The 13,566-nt window shown below is 41.3% G+C and overlaps 1 long non-coding RNA gene across 9 annotated transcripts; it reads right to left on the reverse strand.

Moving 5' to 3' along the window:
* Positions 1-135: 135 nt before the first annotated feature.
* LOC127332324 (uncharacterized) lies at positions 136-6,178 on the reverse strand. Of its 9 annotated transcripts, none has more exons than XR_007870395.2 (6): positions 5,430-6,178; positions 5,020-5,121; positions 3,904-4,907; positions 3,226-3,352; positions 2,598-2,676; positions 136-2,505 (listed from the first exon to the last, which is right to left on the reverse strand). It is a non-coding gene; the product is annotated as an uncharacterized lncRNA (long non-coding RNA). The 9 variants fall into 9 exon arrangements; XR_007870398.2 differs by having other exon boundaries at positions 3,904-4,067; positions 5,430-6,172; XR_007870394.2 differs by having other exon boundaries at positions 3,904-4,067; positions 4,864-4,907; positions 5,020-6,171.
* Between the last annotated feature and the right edge of the window lie 7,388 nt (positions 6,179-13,566).

Genomic DNA, 13,566 nt, shown 5'->3' on the forward strand with positions numbered 1-13,566 from the left:
CCATATCTTGCCGCAGCGTGTAGTAAATCATAACTTGCCGCTGCGTAGAGTGAAACAACATTAGGAGAAAACACACAGATAGACAAAAATAATGATGGTCTTCACCGCGCTGATCATAGCTACAAAAACAATATGGAGCATAGACTCAGGAACCTTATATTCAACTTACCTATTATAAAATAGGATCCCTTAAGCTTTGTTATTTCTGTACAAAAAGACTAAATGCACAAAAATAAGGAATAGTCACCGGTAAACTGTATTTAGCCAAAGCAGTACAAACAAACTATAGCACAATACAATACCACATGCTAATAATAAAAAGCACACATAACGTAGCAGTAACACAATGTACCCTGAACAAATTTTTCTTCGTATTTCCTTTGACTGCCGATGGTAATTTAGACACTGAATAGCTACAGCCAGCATCTGTAGGCATTAAATATCAACTTCTCTTTGAGTCGTTGTACAGCCACCGAGTCGTTGTATATTTGCTCGCGACTATACAACGACTTGTGATGACTATAAAACGATTTTTGTCGGCTACACAATGAGTTGCAGGGGGTTGGCGATTCACTTTTGAGTCGCAACTTAAAAAGCTTGCTACTCGCCTCTGCATCCCGACACCTGTGGTAGAATTATACACCAAATGAAACCATGAGCAAACCGTTGATCAATCACAAGTACAACTGAAGAAGAAAATTTGGCAAGCAAACAATTCGAGAAAGCTCAACTTCATGATATGGGAAAAGTTCAGCCAAGAAACAACAAAAATATTATTTCTATTAGCTGGCAAGCAGCCATTAGAAGCTAAATGAAAGACCCCCATAATAAATATAGACTGGACGCATCTGAGTAGTTGGCTTCATATTCAATTAATTTCAAAAAAATAAAATGCAAGTTTTTGTGCCAACTGAACCTTTTGCAATTTTTATATATTATTTATTACAATACAGAGAAACAAAGTAACATAACAAAGTACATATTTGTTCCTTTTTTCAGGATAAATATATTTTATAAAAAATCAATAGAAAGAGGCACATTGGCGTGCATCTGTTTGGTCATCTGCACCATGCATATGTGTCCACGTCCGGCAAGCATATAACCGCCCTACATTATCTATCTTTTCTCACCAAGCCACTTGCAACAACAACGATCAAGATATGCGTAATTTACTAAAATGCATCCATTGAATTTAAATAATACATTAATTCTCTAAGAACTGCATAATAATTCTTTCACTGCAATCTAATCAAGAAACAGGGGTCTGTAGAAGGGTACCATGTTACTCACCAGGATTCGGTTGAACAAAATATGAGGACAAAAATTAGGCAGGCAATTGGTCAAATGGTAGAAGCCCAGGTAAGTATAATTATTCCAGCTTCATAAGTTCCCAGCATATTCATTTATTTAGCCATCCCAAAGCATATATTTAAACGCACAGAATACGAAGACTTTTATCAGTACAGAATTCAGAGATCAGGCCATCTGAAGAAGCCTTCGATGAAATATTAATGAATTCAGAGATATGCCAAAAACTATGCTCTCAATTATATGATAAAAATATAAGAGAATAGAAACAAATATTAATGATTGCATATTTAGCAGTACTACTATTGCATGTGCCATATATAGCTAGCTAGGAACTACTAAGTTATAAAAGAATAGAAACAAATACCAATGATTGCATATATTAAGGCATACATTCCGGTGTCTTTCCACATATTAATGAATCAGTTACTCCCTCCGATCAATAATAAGTGCCAGAAACTTTGTACTTATGTACAATATGGATCGGAGGGAGAATGTTTTTCTTGAACCTAAATGTAATTAAAAGCTCAGCCTTGATTTTCCTGTCGAAAACTATTAGAAACATAAGTAGACTTCCAATTATTATTACAATAGTTATGTGATAATAAGGTAGTAGGATAAATAAAAAATATATTGAAGCAAAATTCACCACAGAAATTAGCAGTGGACATAATGATACCAAAACATGAAACCTCTCTCTCACCGCGGCCTCATCATTCGTGAAGAACTGCAGGTCCACAGCCCCTTGTCAATGTCAACAAAGCTGAAATTTTTGTAACTTGCACTTACCAATAAAACGAACACAAGGAGAGAATGGAAGCTTTAGTGCAATAAATATGAAATATGAATTCACCAAACTATACAGATTATTAAGAAGCGATGAGCAGGAGTACCATGAGCTGTCTTAGGTGATGTTCCCACAAAATAGTAATGATTGGCTCTTTATGTCATATAGCACATACTGATTCTGCATCAAAATGAACCGCACGCTCATCTGAAAGAGCCAGCCACATTGCATTGCCCTTGCAGATTTACACAGCCAGAAACAGTAAGGTACATAAATCATCAGCAGAATCATCTTCCGTAAAAGAAACCAGAGGATCCTTGAGCATAATCGTCTCGGGTTCGTAGGCATTTTCTGATGCATGGTGTGGACAACTATGATGTCTGAGACCATACTGATCCTTCCAATAATATCTAGTAAAAGAAATTTGGAAATGGCTCGATAAAAACCTCCCATCAAATTAGACCAGGAACAAAAAGGATAGAAGAAAGTGGAAACAATATACCTTCAAATATATGGCTTACGCAAGTTTTTCAGTACCCCTTTATCCATCTTCAGCTGCAGCTATCACAATCTCCTTATCTCTGAGGTAAAGAGTACAGAATAAGCAGAACACCAAATGCTTGGGAACAGCAGAATTGTGAAACATCAGATTCACTATGAACTAAATTTCATGATGGAATCTATATTGGAACGCAGTTGGATATCTTAATAATATTAGTTCTTCTCATCATTTTCTAAAGAGCAAATACTGAGAAAACTCACTCTCTGGAATTAGACTACATGTAGCCTAAGCATCTTTTAAAAATTTGCAGCAGTTCAGAGGATAAAGAGAAAATTGATGAGACCCCACATTTATTTATCCAGGCCTATGTTTTAGTCACCATATTTCTTATAAAGAAAAGAAAAATTGCACAATATTCTTCTAAATTTTATGAACTGTATTTTAGTAACAAAGGAGAGCCTAACAACATGCACATTAGTAAAGATTGATAAGAGCAAACAATTTATATTACCGTCGAACACCTCCTGGATAAATCTAGTGTATTACCTTGGTAAGGCAATGGAGTGAAAAAAAGTTGCGAACTTCATAGTAAGCTCACGGTGGCCATTGTCTAAGGAGAGCAAGCTACCTGTAGCAGGGGCCAGAAAACCATAGCCTACCACCGCACCACGCTGCGGGAGGACATGGCCAGGCCAGGCCAGAATAGCAGAGGAGGTGAGCTCATAGAGGAGGTGCAGGCAGAGGCACGGGAGCACCTGCACCACATAGGCAACTACTGAAACCTTGTCACCGACAGTGTAAAAAGCTGCTACCACTCAAACCTAAGCAGTTGGGATCACACCTTAACATCTTCAAATAAATGCACACAAAAAAGAATATGCGCTCATGTTAACAACAACAATGATGCAGGGTTCTAAACATGCTATGGTACAGCCAATTCTTCACTTCAATGTTAATACTGACGAAATCCTAACTCAGCTTGATAATAATGAAGCTCACATGGGAGCATGCAGCGTTAGAGCAATCAAGTTGTGGCCATGTAAAATTCAGCAACAACACACATGCAGTTCCCAGGAAGTCTACAGGTCAGGCGTATCACACACAAGACACCAACCAAACAGGCTACTGGATTCAGTTCAGGAATCTGGATGCAAGTTGGTAGCCATAAATACACCTGCCGGCTATAGCAATAAACCGAAAATAAGTCATTTCAATGAACCGTAGGCTAATAGTGAACTGCACAAACAAATTAATGAAAGATAGTATGTAGTAATGCAAAAAAAGAGGCAAAAGGAGAAAATGCTACCTATATCTTGCTATCCAGGCCTGTAGGTCATTGTATACTCTTCTTTTCGTTCCGTAGAAGATCTTGTGCATCAAATCCTCAAGGATTCTCCCACATCTGTAAAGACTTGCTTCAGTTCCTTTGAATAAACTGCAATTTTTGCAGCAGCAGACACTCCACCACCACTGCAATAGTTTCCATGTCTATTAATGTTAATGTAAACAGAGTGGTATAGATGCAAAACATAGGAATCAACATGTCTTGTTATATCGTTCACGGGTAAAGACGAAACCAGAGAATAATTAGTGTTCATAGTTAGAAACAAAATAAATTATGCCAGCATGAATGAATTTAGAAATCTATGGTGAACACTTCAAAATTTTAATAGGCCAAAGTTATCATTCCTTACCATCAGTAAAATAAATAAATCACTCATTTGATAACTGAGAATCAAAAGGTACATCCTAAATCTCAAGAAAATACTATCTAAGCAAGTTTGAAACTACTATCATCTACTTCCGGAACGCGGGGTGAGGCCCGCTGGCTAATTTACTTCAGGAAACAACTCAATTCTGATATTTTCCTATCTCTCCTGAACCAAAAGATCAAAAAAATGCAGAAAATCAAATAGATGGATACATCAGCTATATTTATGGGGAACCAAAGCAAAGTTGGCTTCATGTAATTATTTAAAATATCTAGGCAACTACTAAGAAAGAAGCAGCTATCTCACTATGGACAATCGTAGCTTGTCACATTACAGAAGCAAGGTTAAAGGCCATGATCCACGGAGGATGATTCATCTATGCTTGGACATTGTTTTAACAAATCATCTTAATCGGTTCAGCTAATAAACTATGATTAACCAATTTCCTTAACTCTTTCAATTAAGAATTTTTTGTAAAAATAGGGGAGCTCGTAATGTGCTTTCTTTCATATATCAAATAGCTACATGTTTCTTTTTGTGGGGAGGATACTTACCTGATAGCCTGCAAAAGGTCAAACAAAACGTCAACAAATTCAACCTACGATTATAAAAATACCCAAAGCTTCAGTATATAAAGCAAAGGGCAGAAAAATAAAGAGGGAACAATCTGCAGCAATCTGAAATCTTTATGCCAAGTAAAATTCATGTACCTACTGCAGATTTCATAGACACATATGCAACAGTTCAATTCTACACTTTGTCGAGCTCGACATTGAATAACACATGAAGAGGAGGTCCATACAATACAAAATCTGCAAACCAAAATGTCATGTTCAGCGAGGTTAAATCTAGGCCGGATGATCCAAAAAATCTAGTCACCTAGCTTTTAGCTTTTCTGAGAGTAATGATGATCCAAAAAAATCTAGGGAACTTTTTAGACATGATGGTTATTAATGGAAACATATAAATAGGAACATGATGGTTTACCTAATTGCATGACCTTACATAGTGCGGATCTGTTTTCAGAGGAGGACTTTGGGAAACAAAAACAGAAAATAATAATCCTCTTCAAAAAACATGAGGAAAATTGTGCTGATAGGTAGAGGGGTGTGCTATAGACCTGTAGGTGGACATATTCTTGATGGTGAGGACGGCGGTTCAGAGAGGTTGGCCTCGATGTCCTCCTGAATCTTGTGGTAGAACTCAAAGAGTGGCTCCACGTGTTCACCGCCGCCGGCCAGCGTGCCGCCGAGCGGCCGATGCCCAAGTCCCTGCATCGACGGAGCCGATGAACACCGAGGAGATGGCGGCCGCGCCAGCCATGTCCTCTTGGATCCCATCACGGCCAGAAAGCCGCCGAGAACGGCCGCAGCCGACGCCCACGTCCCCTGCCTTGCCGGAGCCGATGAACACGGCATGGCCGTGCCAGCAGCGCCGAGCCCGCCACGGTGAGGCCCTTGTGGTTCAACACCAACCCCCACCGCTCGTCCTTGGCCTTGATGAGGGGGAGGACGCGGCCCACGGCGCTCGCCGGAGAGGAGATCGGCGGTGGGGAGCGAGGCGACGGCTGCGTCTGGGGAGGTGGCGGTGGGGAGTGAGGCGACGGCTGCGGCTGGGGAGGCGGCGGCAGGGAGCGAGGCGGCTGCTGCGGGAGCTGGGGAGGCGGCGGTTACGGGATTGGGGAGGATTGGGATAGGGTTTGGCCTGGGCACTCGTTTTGTCTCACTTTCGTTCTGTCTCTCTTCGCACGACTTCGTGTCCAACTGCTGTACGACGCGTGGCCCAATCGCTGGAAGGCTAGCGAGGCCAGCGGCCCAACCCGTGCAAGCGACGTGCCTAACGTGGATGCTCTGTGAAGCCCCCTATGGGGGGCATCGTTTATACCTTTAGATGCCTATGAGATCACGCAAACAGATCAAGTGACAAAAGATAAAGAGGATATAAAGCGCACGGGCTTTGCCAACAAATCGCCCTTGCTTTCCACATCACCCAGTCACAAATTCTAGTCACCTCCCATTACATTTCGCGCTAACTTGCTGCGGGCTACCTGTACCTGTCTTTCTATCCCTTCGATCTCCTTCTCCTTTCTATCCCTTAATCTCTTCATTTTTTCTACGAGCTTAACGCCGGAGCTGACACTGGTGCTCCTCCCACGTATACGTACTTTTGGGAGGTGACTAGCTGCTAGCTGCAAATGGCAACGACGACGAGGAACGCAACACGCGTGCTGGACGGCCGCTACGCTCCGACGACATTCTTAGGTCGTCGCCACTCGCCAGTCGCCACCGTCAACTCGACACTGCATCAATATATGTCGCTGGATCGATCGGTGTGCTTTTTCCAGGTGGCTGCGTTTATGCGTGGCGCGTGCGCGTGGTCTTATAGAAAACAAAGAGGAGATGTTCCGGCCGGTCTCGCGCAGACCTAACGACAATGGGCTTACTTTTGACCTCGGAGACAAGCAGAGAAATGTGTCAATTAGGGCATCTCTATAGAAATAAATGATGGACTGAAATTTTACACGTCTAACAGGCGGTCAGACCTAACTTATCTCTTAATTTCACACCTAAAACGAAGTGTTCCCACTTGAAAAACTACAGTAAAGCCACAAGGTGCCGATGGCCAAAACCCGCGCCGGCGTTTTTTTATCAGGTTTGTCGGCACATGTACGAACACGGCAGGCCGCGAAGAAGGCCGCCGGCACATGAAAGGCGTCGGCGGCCACCGTCGGCACAAAAAAAGACCGCACATGCCCGGTTTGGCCATCGGCACTCGGCACAGGGATCTCCACCGTGACAGTGAGGGAACAGCGTTAGGACTAGGCCCTAGCCTTCAGCACACCTTTATTCTTTTGCACCACGCACCCCCTCCCCCCAGGAATCGACTTTTCAGTTTTTTTTTTAATATAAGAAAAAATTAGAGATTTCAAAAAATAAAATCATTTGAGATAACCATGTATTATATGTTCTAGTTGTTAGGAAAATTAATAAACATGAATTTTGATATATTATGCAAAATGGCGTCATGTTTCGGTAAAACGGTTTTTCTGGTTGCATACGACAAAAACCTTTTTTATATGAAAATGTATCTACGGAAAAAGTTACATCTAATTTCAACGGTCGTGTTTACCAATTTTTTTGATATGCAAAATCAACAAGGAAATACGAGTTTTTTCAGGTTTTAGATTTTGATGAAAAAAATTATTTTGTTGTTTCTAGATTTATTATTAAACACGATAATGTATTCATTGTTCTTTAGTCAAATAATTGTTTGGAATTTAAAGAATAAAGAAGTGTGATGTCATATCCCAAGGGTTAATAGGATTGATAGGTACTATTATCAATAACGGATAAGTCCTATGCCGAAAGTTCATCCGAAAGGAACGAAGAAGTTAAGTGTGTGAAGATGAGAACAGTTTGAGAATTGGTGACCGGTTGGGAAGTTTGACTATTAATAACTCAACCTAATATTAAACATGCTTAGATATTAAATTGTCAAACAATTCAAAAAACTGAAATAATTTTTTAAAATAAATTTGAAAAAAAATAAAAAATTGAAAAATCATGCACCTGCGCCGATGGCATTGTCGTTTGCACATGACCTTTCATGGGCTAATGGTCGTTAGTCCTCCGCCGAGCGCACCTAGGGGCTATGCCGACGATAGTTGCTTTGCCGAGGACCAAATTGGTTGTGCCAACGGTGGCCATCGACACAGCCTATGTCGACAGCCAAAATGACATAGACTCGTTCCCAAAGTGAAGTCTCTCTACATATTCTTCCTCGATCTAATACAGATGAGATAAGGACGACGACAATATCATGGTCAAGAAGATTGAACCCCTTGGCGAGCACATGGACATGGATGCGGAGTAAGTGGGCAAGTGGCACCCGAGGAGCTCAACGAGGTACGAGGTCAAGGACCGGCTGAGCACCGCTACCCCCACGTTGGCCTCCAACAGTATGCTCCATACACCGAGGAAAGCCGTCATATCGGCCAGCTTGAGAACATGTAGGACAAAAACTACCTAGCAGATTGGATCTCAGTGGCGAGGAAGGCAAGGTCGTCCCACGATAGTCAGCGGTGCAACATATTCTCGCTCTCAGCTAGCTATGTCCCTGCCTCGATGGGTCAGAGGAGTGGGAGGCCACATAGTCACGCAACCTCGACACATTGGATTTGAGAGCCCCACACCCCCTTAGGACCGCGAGCTCTCGAACGATGGTTCCATTTTCCCGTGGCAACCGACTGCCGGCGGCAGACATGGGAAAAAGAAGGGAAAACTTTTAAGAAACCAGATGATTAAAAATAAGAGAGTCAACCTCCTTTTTAGGAGCAACTCTTAAAATTCAACACAAAAAATAATGGGAGGCTGGCTAGGTGCGGTTTTAGCCTCCTAAAATAAACACTAGTGGAAAACGGGCCTGTAATCCCGGTTCGTTTGGGCCTTTAGTCCCGGTTTCCAAACCGGGACCAATTAGACGGGACTAAAGGTCCTCCCTTTTAGTCCCGGTTGTAAAACAAACCGGGACTAATGGTCCCACGTGGAGCTCTTGGCGCGCGTCGAGGAAAATAACCTTTAGTCCCGGTTTGTAACACGAACCGGGACTAAAGGTTATTTCATTATTTTTTTAATCCATTTGGTTATGTCCAATTATTTTTCGCTCCTCTTTTTTTTTCTATTTTTTTCAGAATTTCTAATATTTCAGTTATTTAACTAGTTTAGTTTCTAACTACACTTAATCTTTTAACTATGCTTAATCAATAGTCAAATTACTTACCTGTGGTCCAACTTCCCGCTCGGTCACCCATCCTCCCACTACTCCAGCACTAGCACTAGCACGCTTAACTTCCAAGTTCCTTTCCCATCCCACTTCCAAGTGCTTCGCACGCATGTTGTGATACTAGTATCATATCAATCCTATTAACATGTTGGTCGATGTCACACTTATTTATTATTCCAATACAAATAATTATTTTAATAAACAAAACTAATGACGTAATAACATGTTGTGGTAATGGTATTATAATTTTAATTTGTATTATAATAGTTTTTTAATTTATTATTTTTAATATTTTTTTGCCAAACTTGAAAATTTGAAAATCTAAAAATTGGCTAAATTTATGGTTAAGTAATAGTAATCTTTATGCATGATGTAATTATTATTTTAAAAAATTTAAAATTTTAAAATTCCGAATTTCCGGCAAAAACTAAAATCTTCCTGCTTTCATATTTTCATTTGGAATTTTGAGAATCAAAAAATTGGCTAACCGGGTAAACCCTGGTGAATTCGGATGTAACTTTTTCCCACGATGATTTTGATACATTACACGCTTTTTTCCGACGTCGTATGCAAAAGTTAATGCGGTTTTACCATTTTTCAAACCTTTTTTGCAAAAAAAAATGAAAACTCAAATTTGTTAATTTTCCCTAATAGTAGTAGGTTGCATGACATACAAGAATCTGAAAAGATTTTATTTTTTGAATTTTCTATCATTTTCTTTTATATTTTACAGTGTTAAAAAAGGTGATCCACGGGGGAGGGGGGGTGGAGGTGCATGGGGAGGCAAAAAACCCTTTAGTCCCCCTTCGTATTACGAACCGGGACTAAAGGGTAGACCTTTAGTCCCGGTTGGTAATACGAACCGGGACTAAAGACTTTTGCCCCATAGACCACTCTTTAGTCCCGGTTCGTAATACGAAGGGGGACTAAAGGGTCCAAACGAACCGGGACTAAAGGGTTTTCATGAACCGGGACCAATGCCCCCCATTGGTCCCGGTTTGGTTCAAAACGGGGACATTTGCTTGGGACGAAAGGCCTCTTTTCCACTAGTGAAAATAAAACACTTCTAACAATTTTTAGGACATGTACAGTGGTAGGGAAGTCACACCTTCTCTTTGCAGTCCACATTATCTAGAGAAGACAGGGCAACTTTTGATTCACAGGATAGGAAAAACGTAGTAATAGAAAAGGCATAGGAATGAGATGACATGTCTAGTTGAATCCTAAAAGATGAAGTGAGTTTGATTGTCGCAAAGGAATTTTTCATGAGGCATGATCTAATATTTTTTTCCTATAGGATTTTCGTTACAAGATTCTTGTATGATTAGTTGTTATAGGATATGTTGGTATGAATGAAGCATCTTGTGTAGGAAATTTTCCTATAGGATTCAAATCCTACACAATATTTATGTACAAATAATATGAATCAAAGGAGTTGAAGTATAAGTGATAGAATGCATTATCTCTTATTATCATCTAGCAGTACATGAGAATTAATTAAATTTTAGAAGAAAAAAATTAGGTTGCTAATTGAAGACAAATGTTACAATGAAGAAAAAAACCTTCTCTCATTTTATAAGAGGTTATCACTTAGCTAAGAGAAAATAGTCTTCTCTTTCTTCAGAATCTCCTTTCAAACTAAGCAAAAAAAAAACCTACATATCAACCCTAAGAAAAATGGGATTTGCTAGTTCTCATCTAGCCGTGAACTAAGTTTAGGCTCAGTCAAGTCCTACACTGTTAGATTTTACCGTGATTCATGCATATGAGTTGCACGTCGGATTACAACTAGTTTTTTTCAGTTGCATCGAAATTGTAACTGTGATTTGTTCAGTTGTAAATGAGAATGATTTACTTCATGAATCATTAGATTTACTTCATGATTCGTGCTAGTAAACAATTACGATATGAGTAGTTGCAACATGAACTAAGATTGATAACTTCATCTAACTGAGAGCGAAGTTAGTTCTCAATTGATAACTTCATCTAACTGAGAGCGAAGTTAGTTCTCAATCAATTTAAAAATAGTCACACCTAAGAAAAATACATTATGCATGCCCTCAATGCTCTTACCGACGGGTTCTAGGCGTTTTTGGCTCGGGTGGAAGCTTCCGTCCAGCTCGATCGGACTCAACTCCTATATGTCCCGCGTTGCATGCAACAGAAGATTTTGGGGAATAGAAAACGGAGAGTTGAAACTGGGAAGAAATTACGGGCACGTCGGGATTATTGGTGGACGACACGCGTGATTGACTGCCCAGACAGCTACCTGGTTTTAGTTTAAGTCCACGTCGCCGTCGTCCTCCTCAATGCGACGGTTAAGGGTCCGGCGACCGTGGATGGGACTGTTCATCGACGAGCGAGACAGACTCCGCCGAATGGGTAACACGTCGTGGCGTAAACAAAACTCGTAAGGTGGTAAGTCAACCACCGACCGCTATGCCCATCGGCGACCGCGACGACGCCGGTCATCGATCCACGGCCGCGTGCGTACCTATGTGTAACGTGGTACAGTGGCTTTCAGCGTATGGGCTCCTCCTCCCGATCGACGTGCGTGTGTGCGAGCTACCCGCCGGCAGCTGCCGCACATGCATGTCCTTGTACATGTATGTATATGAAGCATTTGGTGCCTGTGGTTCACAAATTTTATTTTCATGTTAGTTTTAAATGGAAGGAGCAAGTTTTTTTTTCTCAGTGACAGTTCTTTTACCGGAGCACAGAGGTGCTTTTGGTTACCGCGAAATCTCGGGATTTTTTCGTCCAAGATTAATCAAATAAAATTTGAGATTCGACCTTTGGAAAGACTCCTGCGAGCCGAGCCACCATGCCACACCAAGCTTTGTGTAGAATACATCATACGTCATCTATTTAACCAAAAACAAGAGTTTAATTCAAATATAGTCGTCATTTTTGTCGGTATCACTAATTCTCGGGGCAACGGAATTTCCGGTTTCCGTCGAAATTTCAGAATTGCGGCCGAGAAAAAAAAAAACCTGGGAAGGAGACTAGCTTTCCGGGCTTGGAGGTAGATCTCTGGGGACTGGGGTGTTGCACTTATTGTACCTGAGTTTGCATAGTGTTCATTTAAACTGCAAGCACTCCGCATGAGTTCAATTTTTTGCTTTTGTTTTGCATATTTACCAATTGTTTCTCCATCGTTGTAATAAATAGCCAGTGCTTTTGTCAGATTTTGCTGGAAAGAGAACTTAATTAAGGCCCTAGCATACATCCTTTGACTTAGAAGTGGTTAGTATGGTAGCCACGAGTATATTATAAGATGCATCAACATGACCCTACATATAGTTGGTTCAAATCTCAACTAATAATCACACTCCAAAGACTAATAAATAAAGATTTGGACACCACTCACCGCAAAAGGGCTAAATAAAGGCGATCTTTTTCGTGAAGAGGGGAATTAGTTAGGAGCTACTACCTACTATGCTCCCAACAAGAGCAACTCATCAGCGAGTTACCACCTCGCACAGAATTGGTTGCAACCAACGCGATTTTTTTTTAAATAATACACTTTTTAATATTAATTCCAGGAATAATAGCCGTTTTCAGCTAATTTCAGAAATAATACACCGTCCGGGTGGGGGAACCCGAATTTACAAAATCGGGTTTGAGGAACCCGAAATTAGGAAATCGGGGTTGGGGAACCCGAAATTAGGATTCTTCTGCGCCTTCTGCGCCGTGATGGAAAAAGAAAAATAAAAAAAGCATAAATCGGGGTAGTTGAACCCGAATTCTGAAAATCGGGCAAGATGAACCCGATATCTAATAATCGGGCAATTTGAACCCGACTTCAATAAATCGGGTTTATTGAACCCGATTTTCTGCCCAGCACGAAATTTTCCCGCCTTTTCGCGTTCGCACCGCCGTGTTTCCCTCCCGCCTTTGCCGCCACCCTTCCCGCCACTTCTTCCCGCCACTCTTTCCCGCCATCATCTCCCGCCACTATCTCCCGCTAAATTTTCCCGCCACACTGTCGAATTTTTGCCTATAAAAGCAGGCATCGCTACTCTGGATTGCACAAGTTGTTGTATCTCAATTTTATCCCGTTTGCTCACTCTTAGCCATCATGAGTGTGCCGTGCTCTGACCAGGAGTTTAGGCCGGTGAAGGCGAAGGCTGCAAGTTTACCCCCGGGTGTGACTGCGGAGCGTTGTTGGTGCGGCCGTGTTGCTAAGGTTAAGCAGGTGGAGGATTTCTCCGACTGGTTCGGCATGAAATTTTTCATGTGTGCGAGCTATGAGCATGATCCACCCCGTAGTTCAGCTTCGTCGTCCACCAGGCCGCCGGTATGTTTCGACATAATTGTATGTTGGCTTAAATTTGTTTGTGAATTTGATTTAATCTTACTGTTTGTGTTGTAGTCTCCCCCGCCCCTATGCAAATGGTTTCACTGGATAGACACGGAGCAGCCGGATTGGGCGCGCGAGGAGGTTGAGGAGAAACATCTGTATGGCTCATGAC

Source organism: Lolium perenne, chromosome 4 (genome assembly GCF_019359855.2).
Source record: "Lolium perenne isolate Kyuss_39 chromosome 4, Kyuss_2.0, whole genome shotgun sequence".
In the NCBI taxonomy this organism is placed as follows: Eukaryota; Viridiplantae; Streptophyta; class Magnoliopsida; order Poales; family Poaceae; genus Lolium; species Lolium perenne.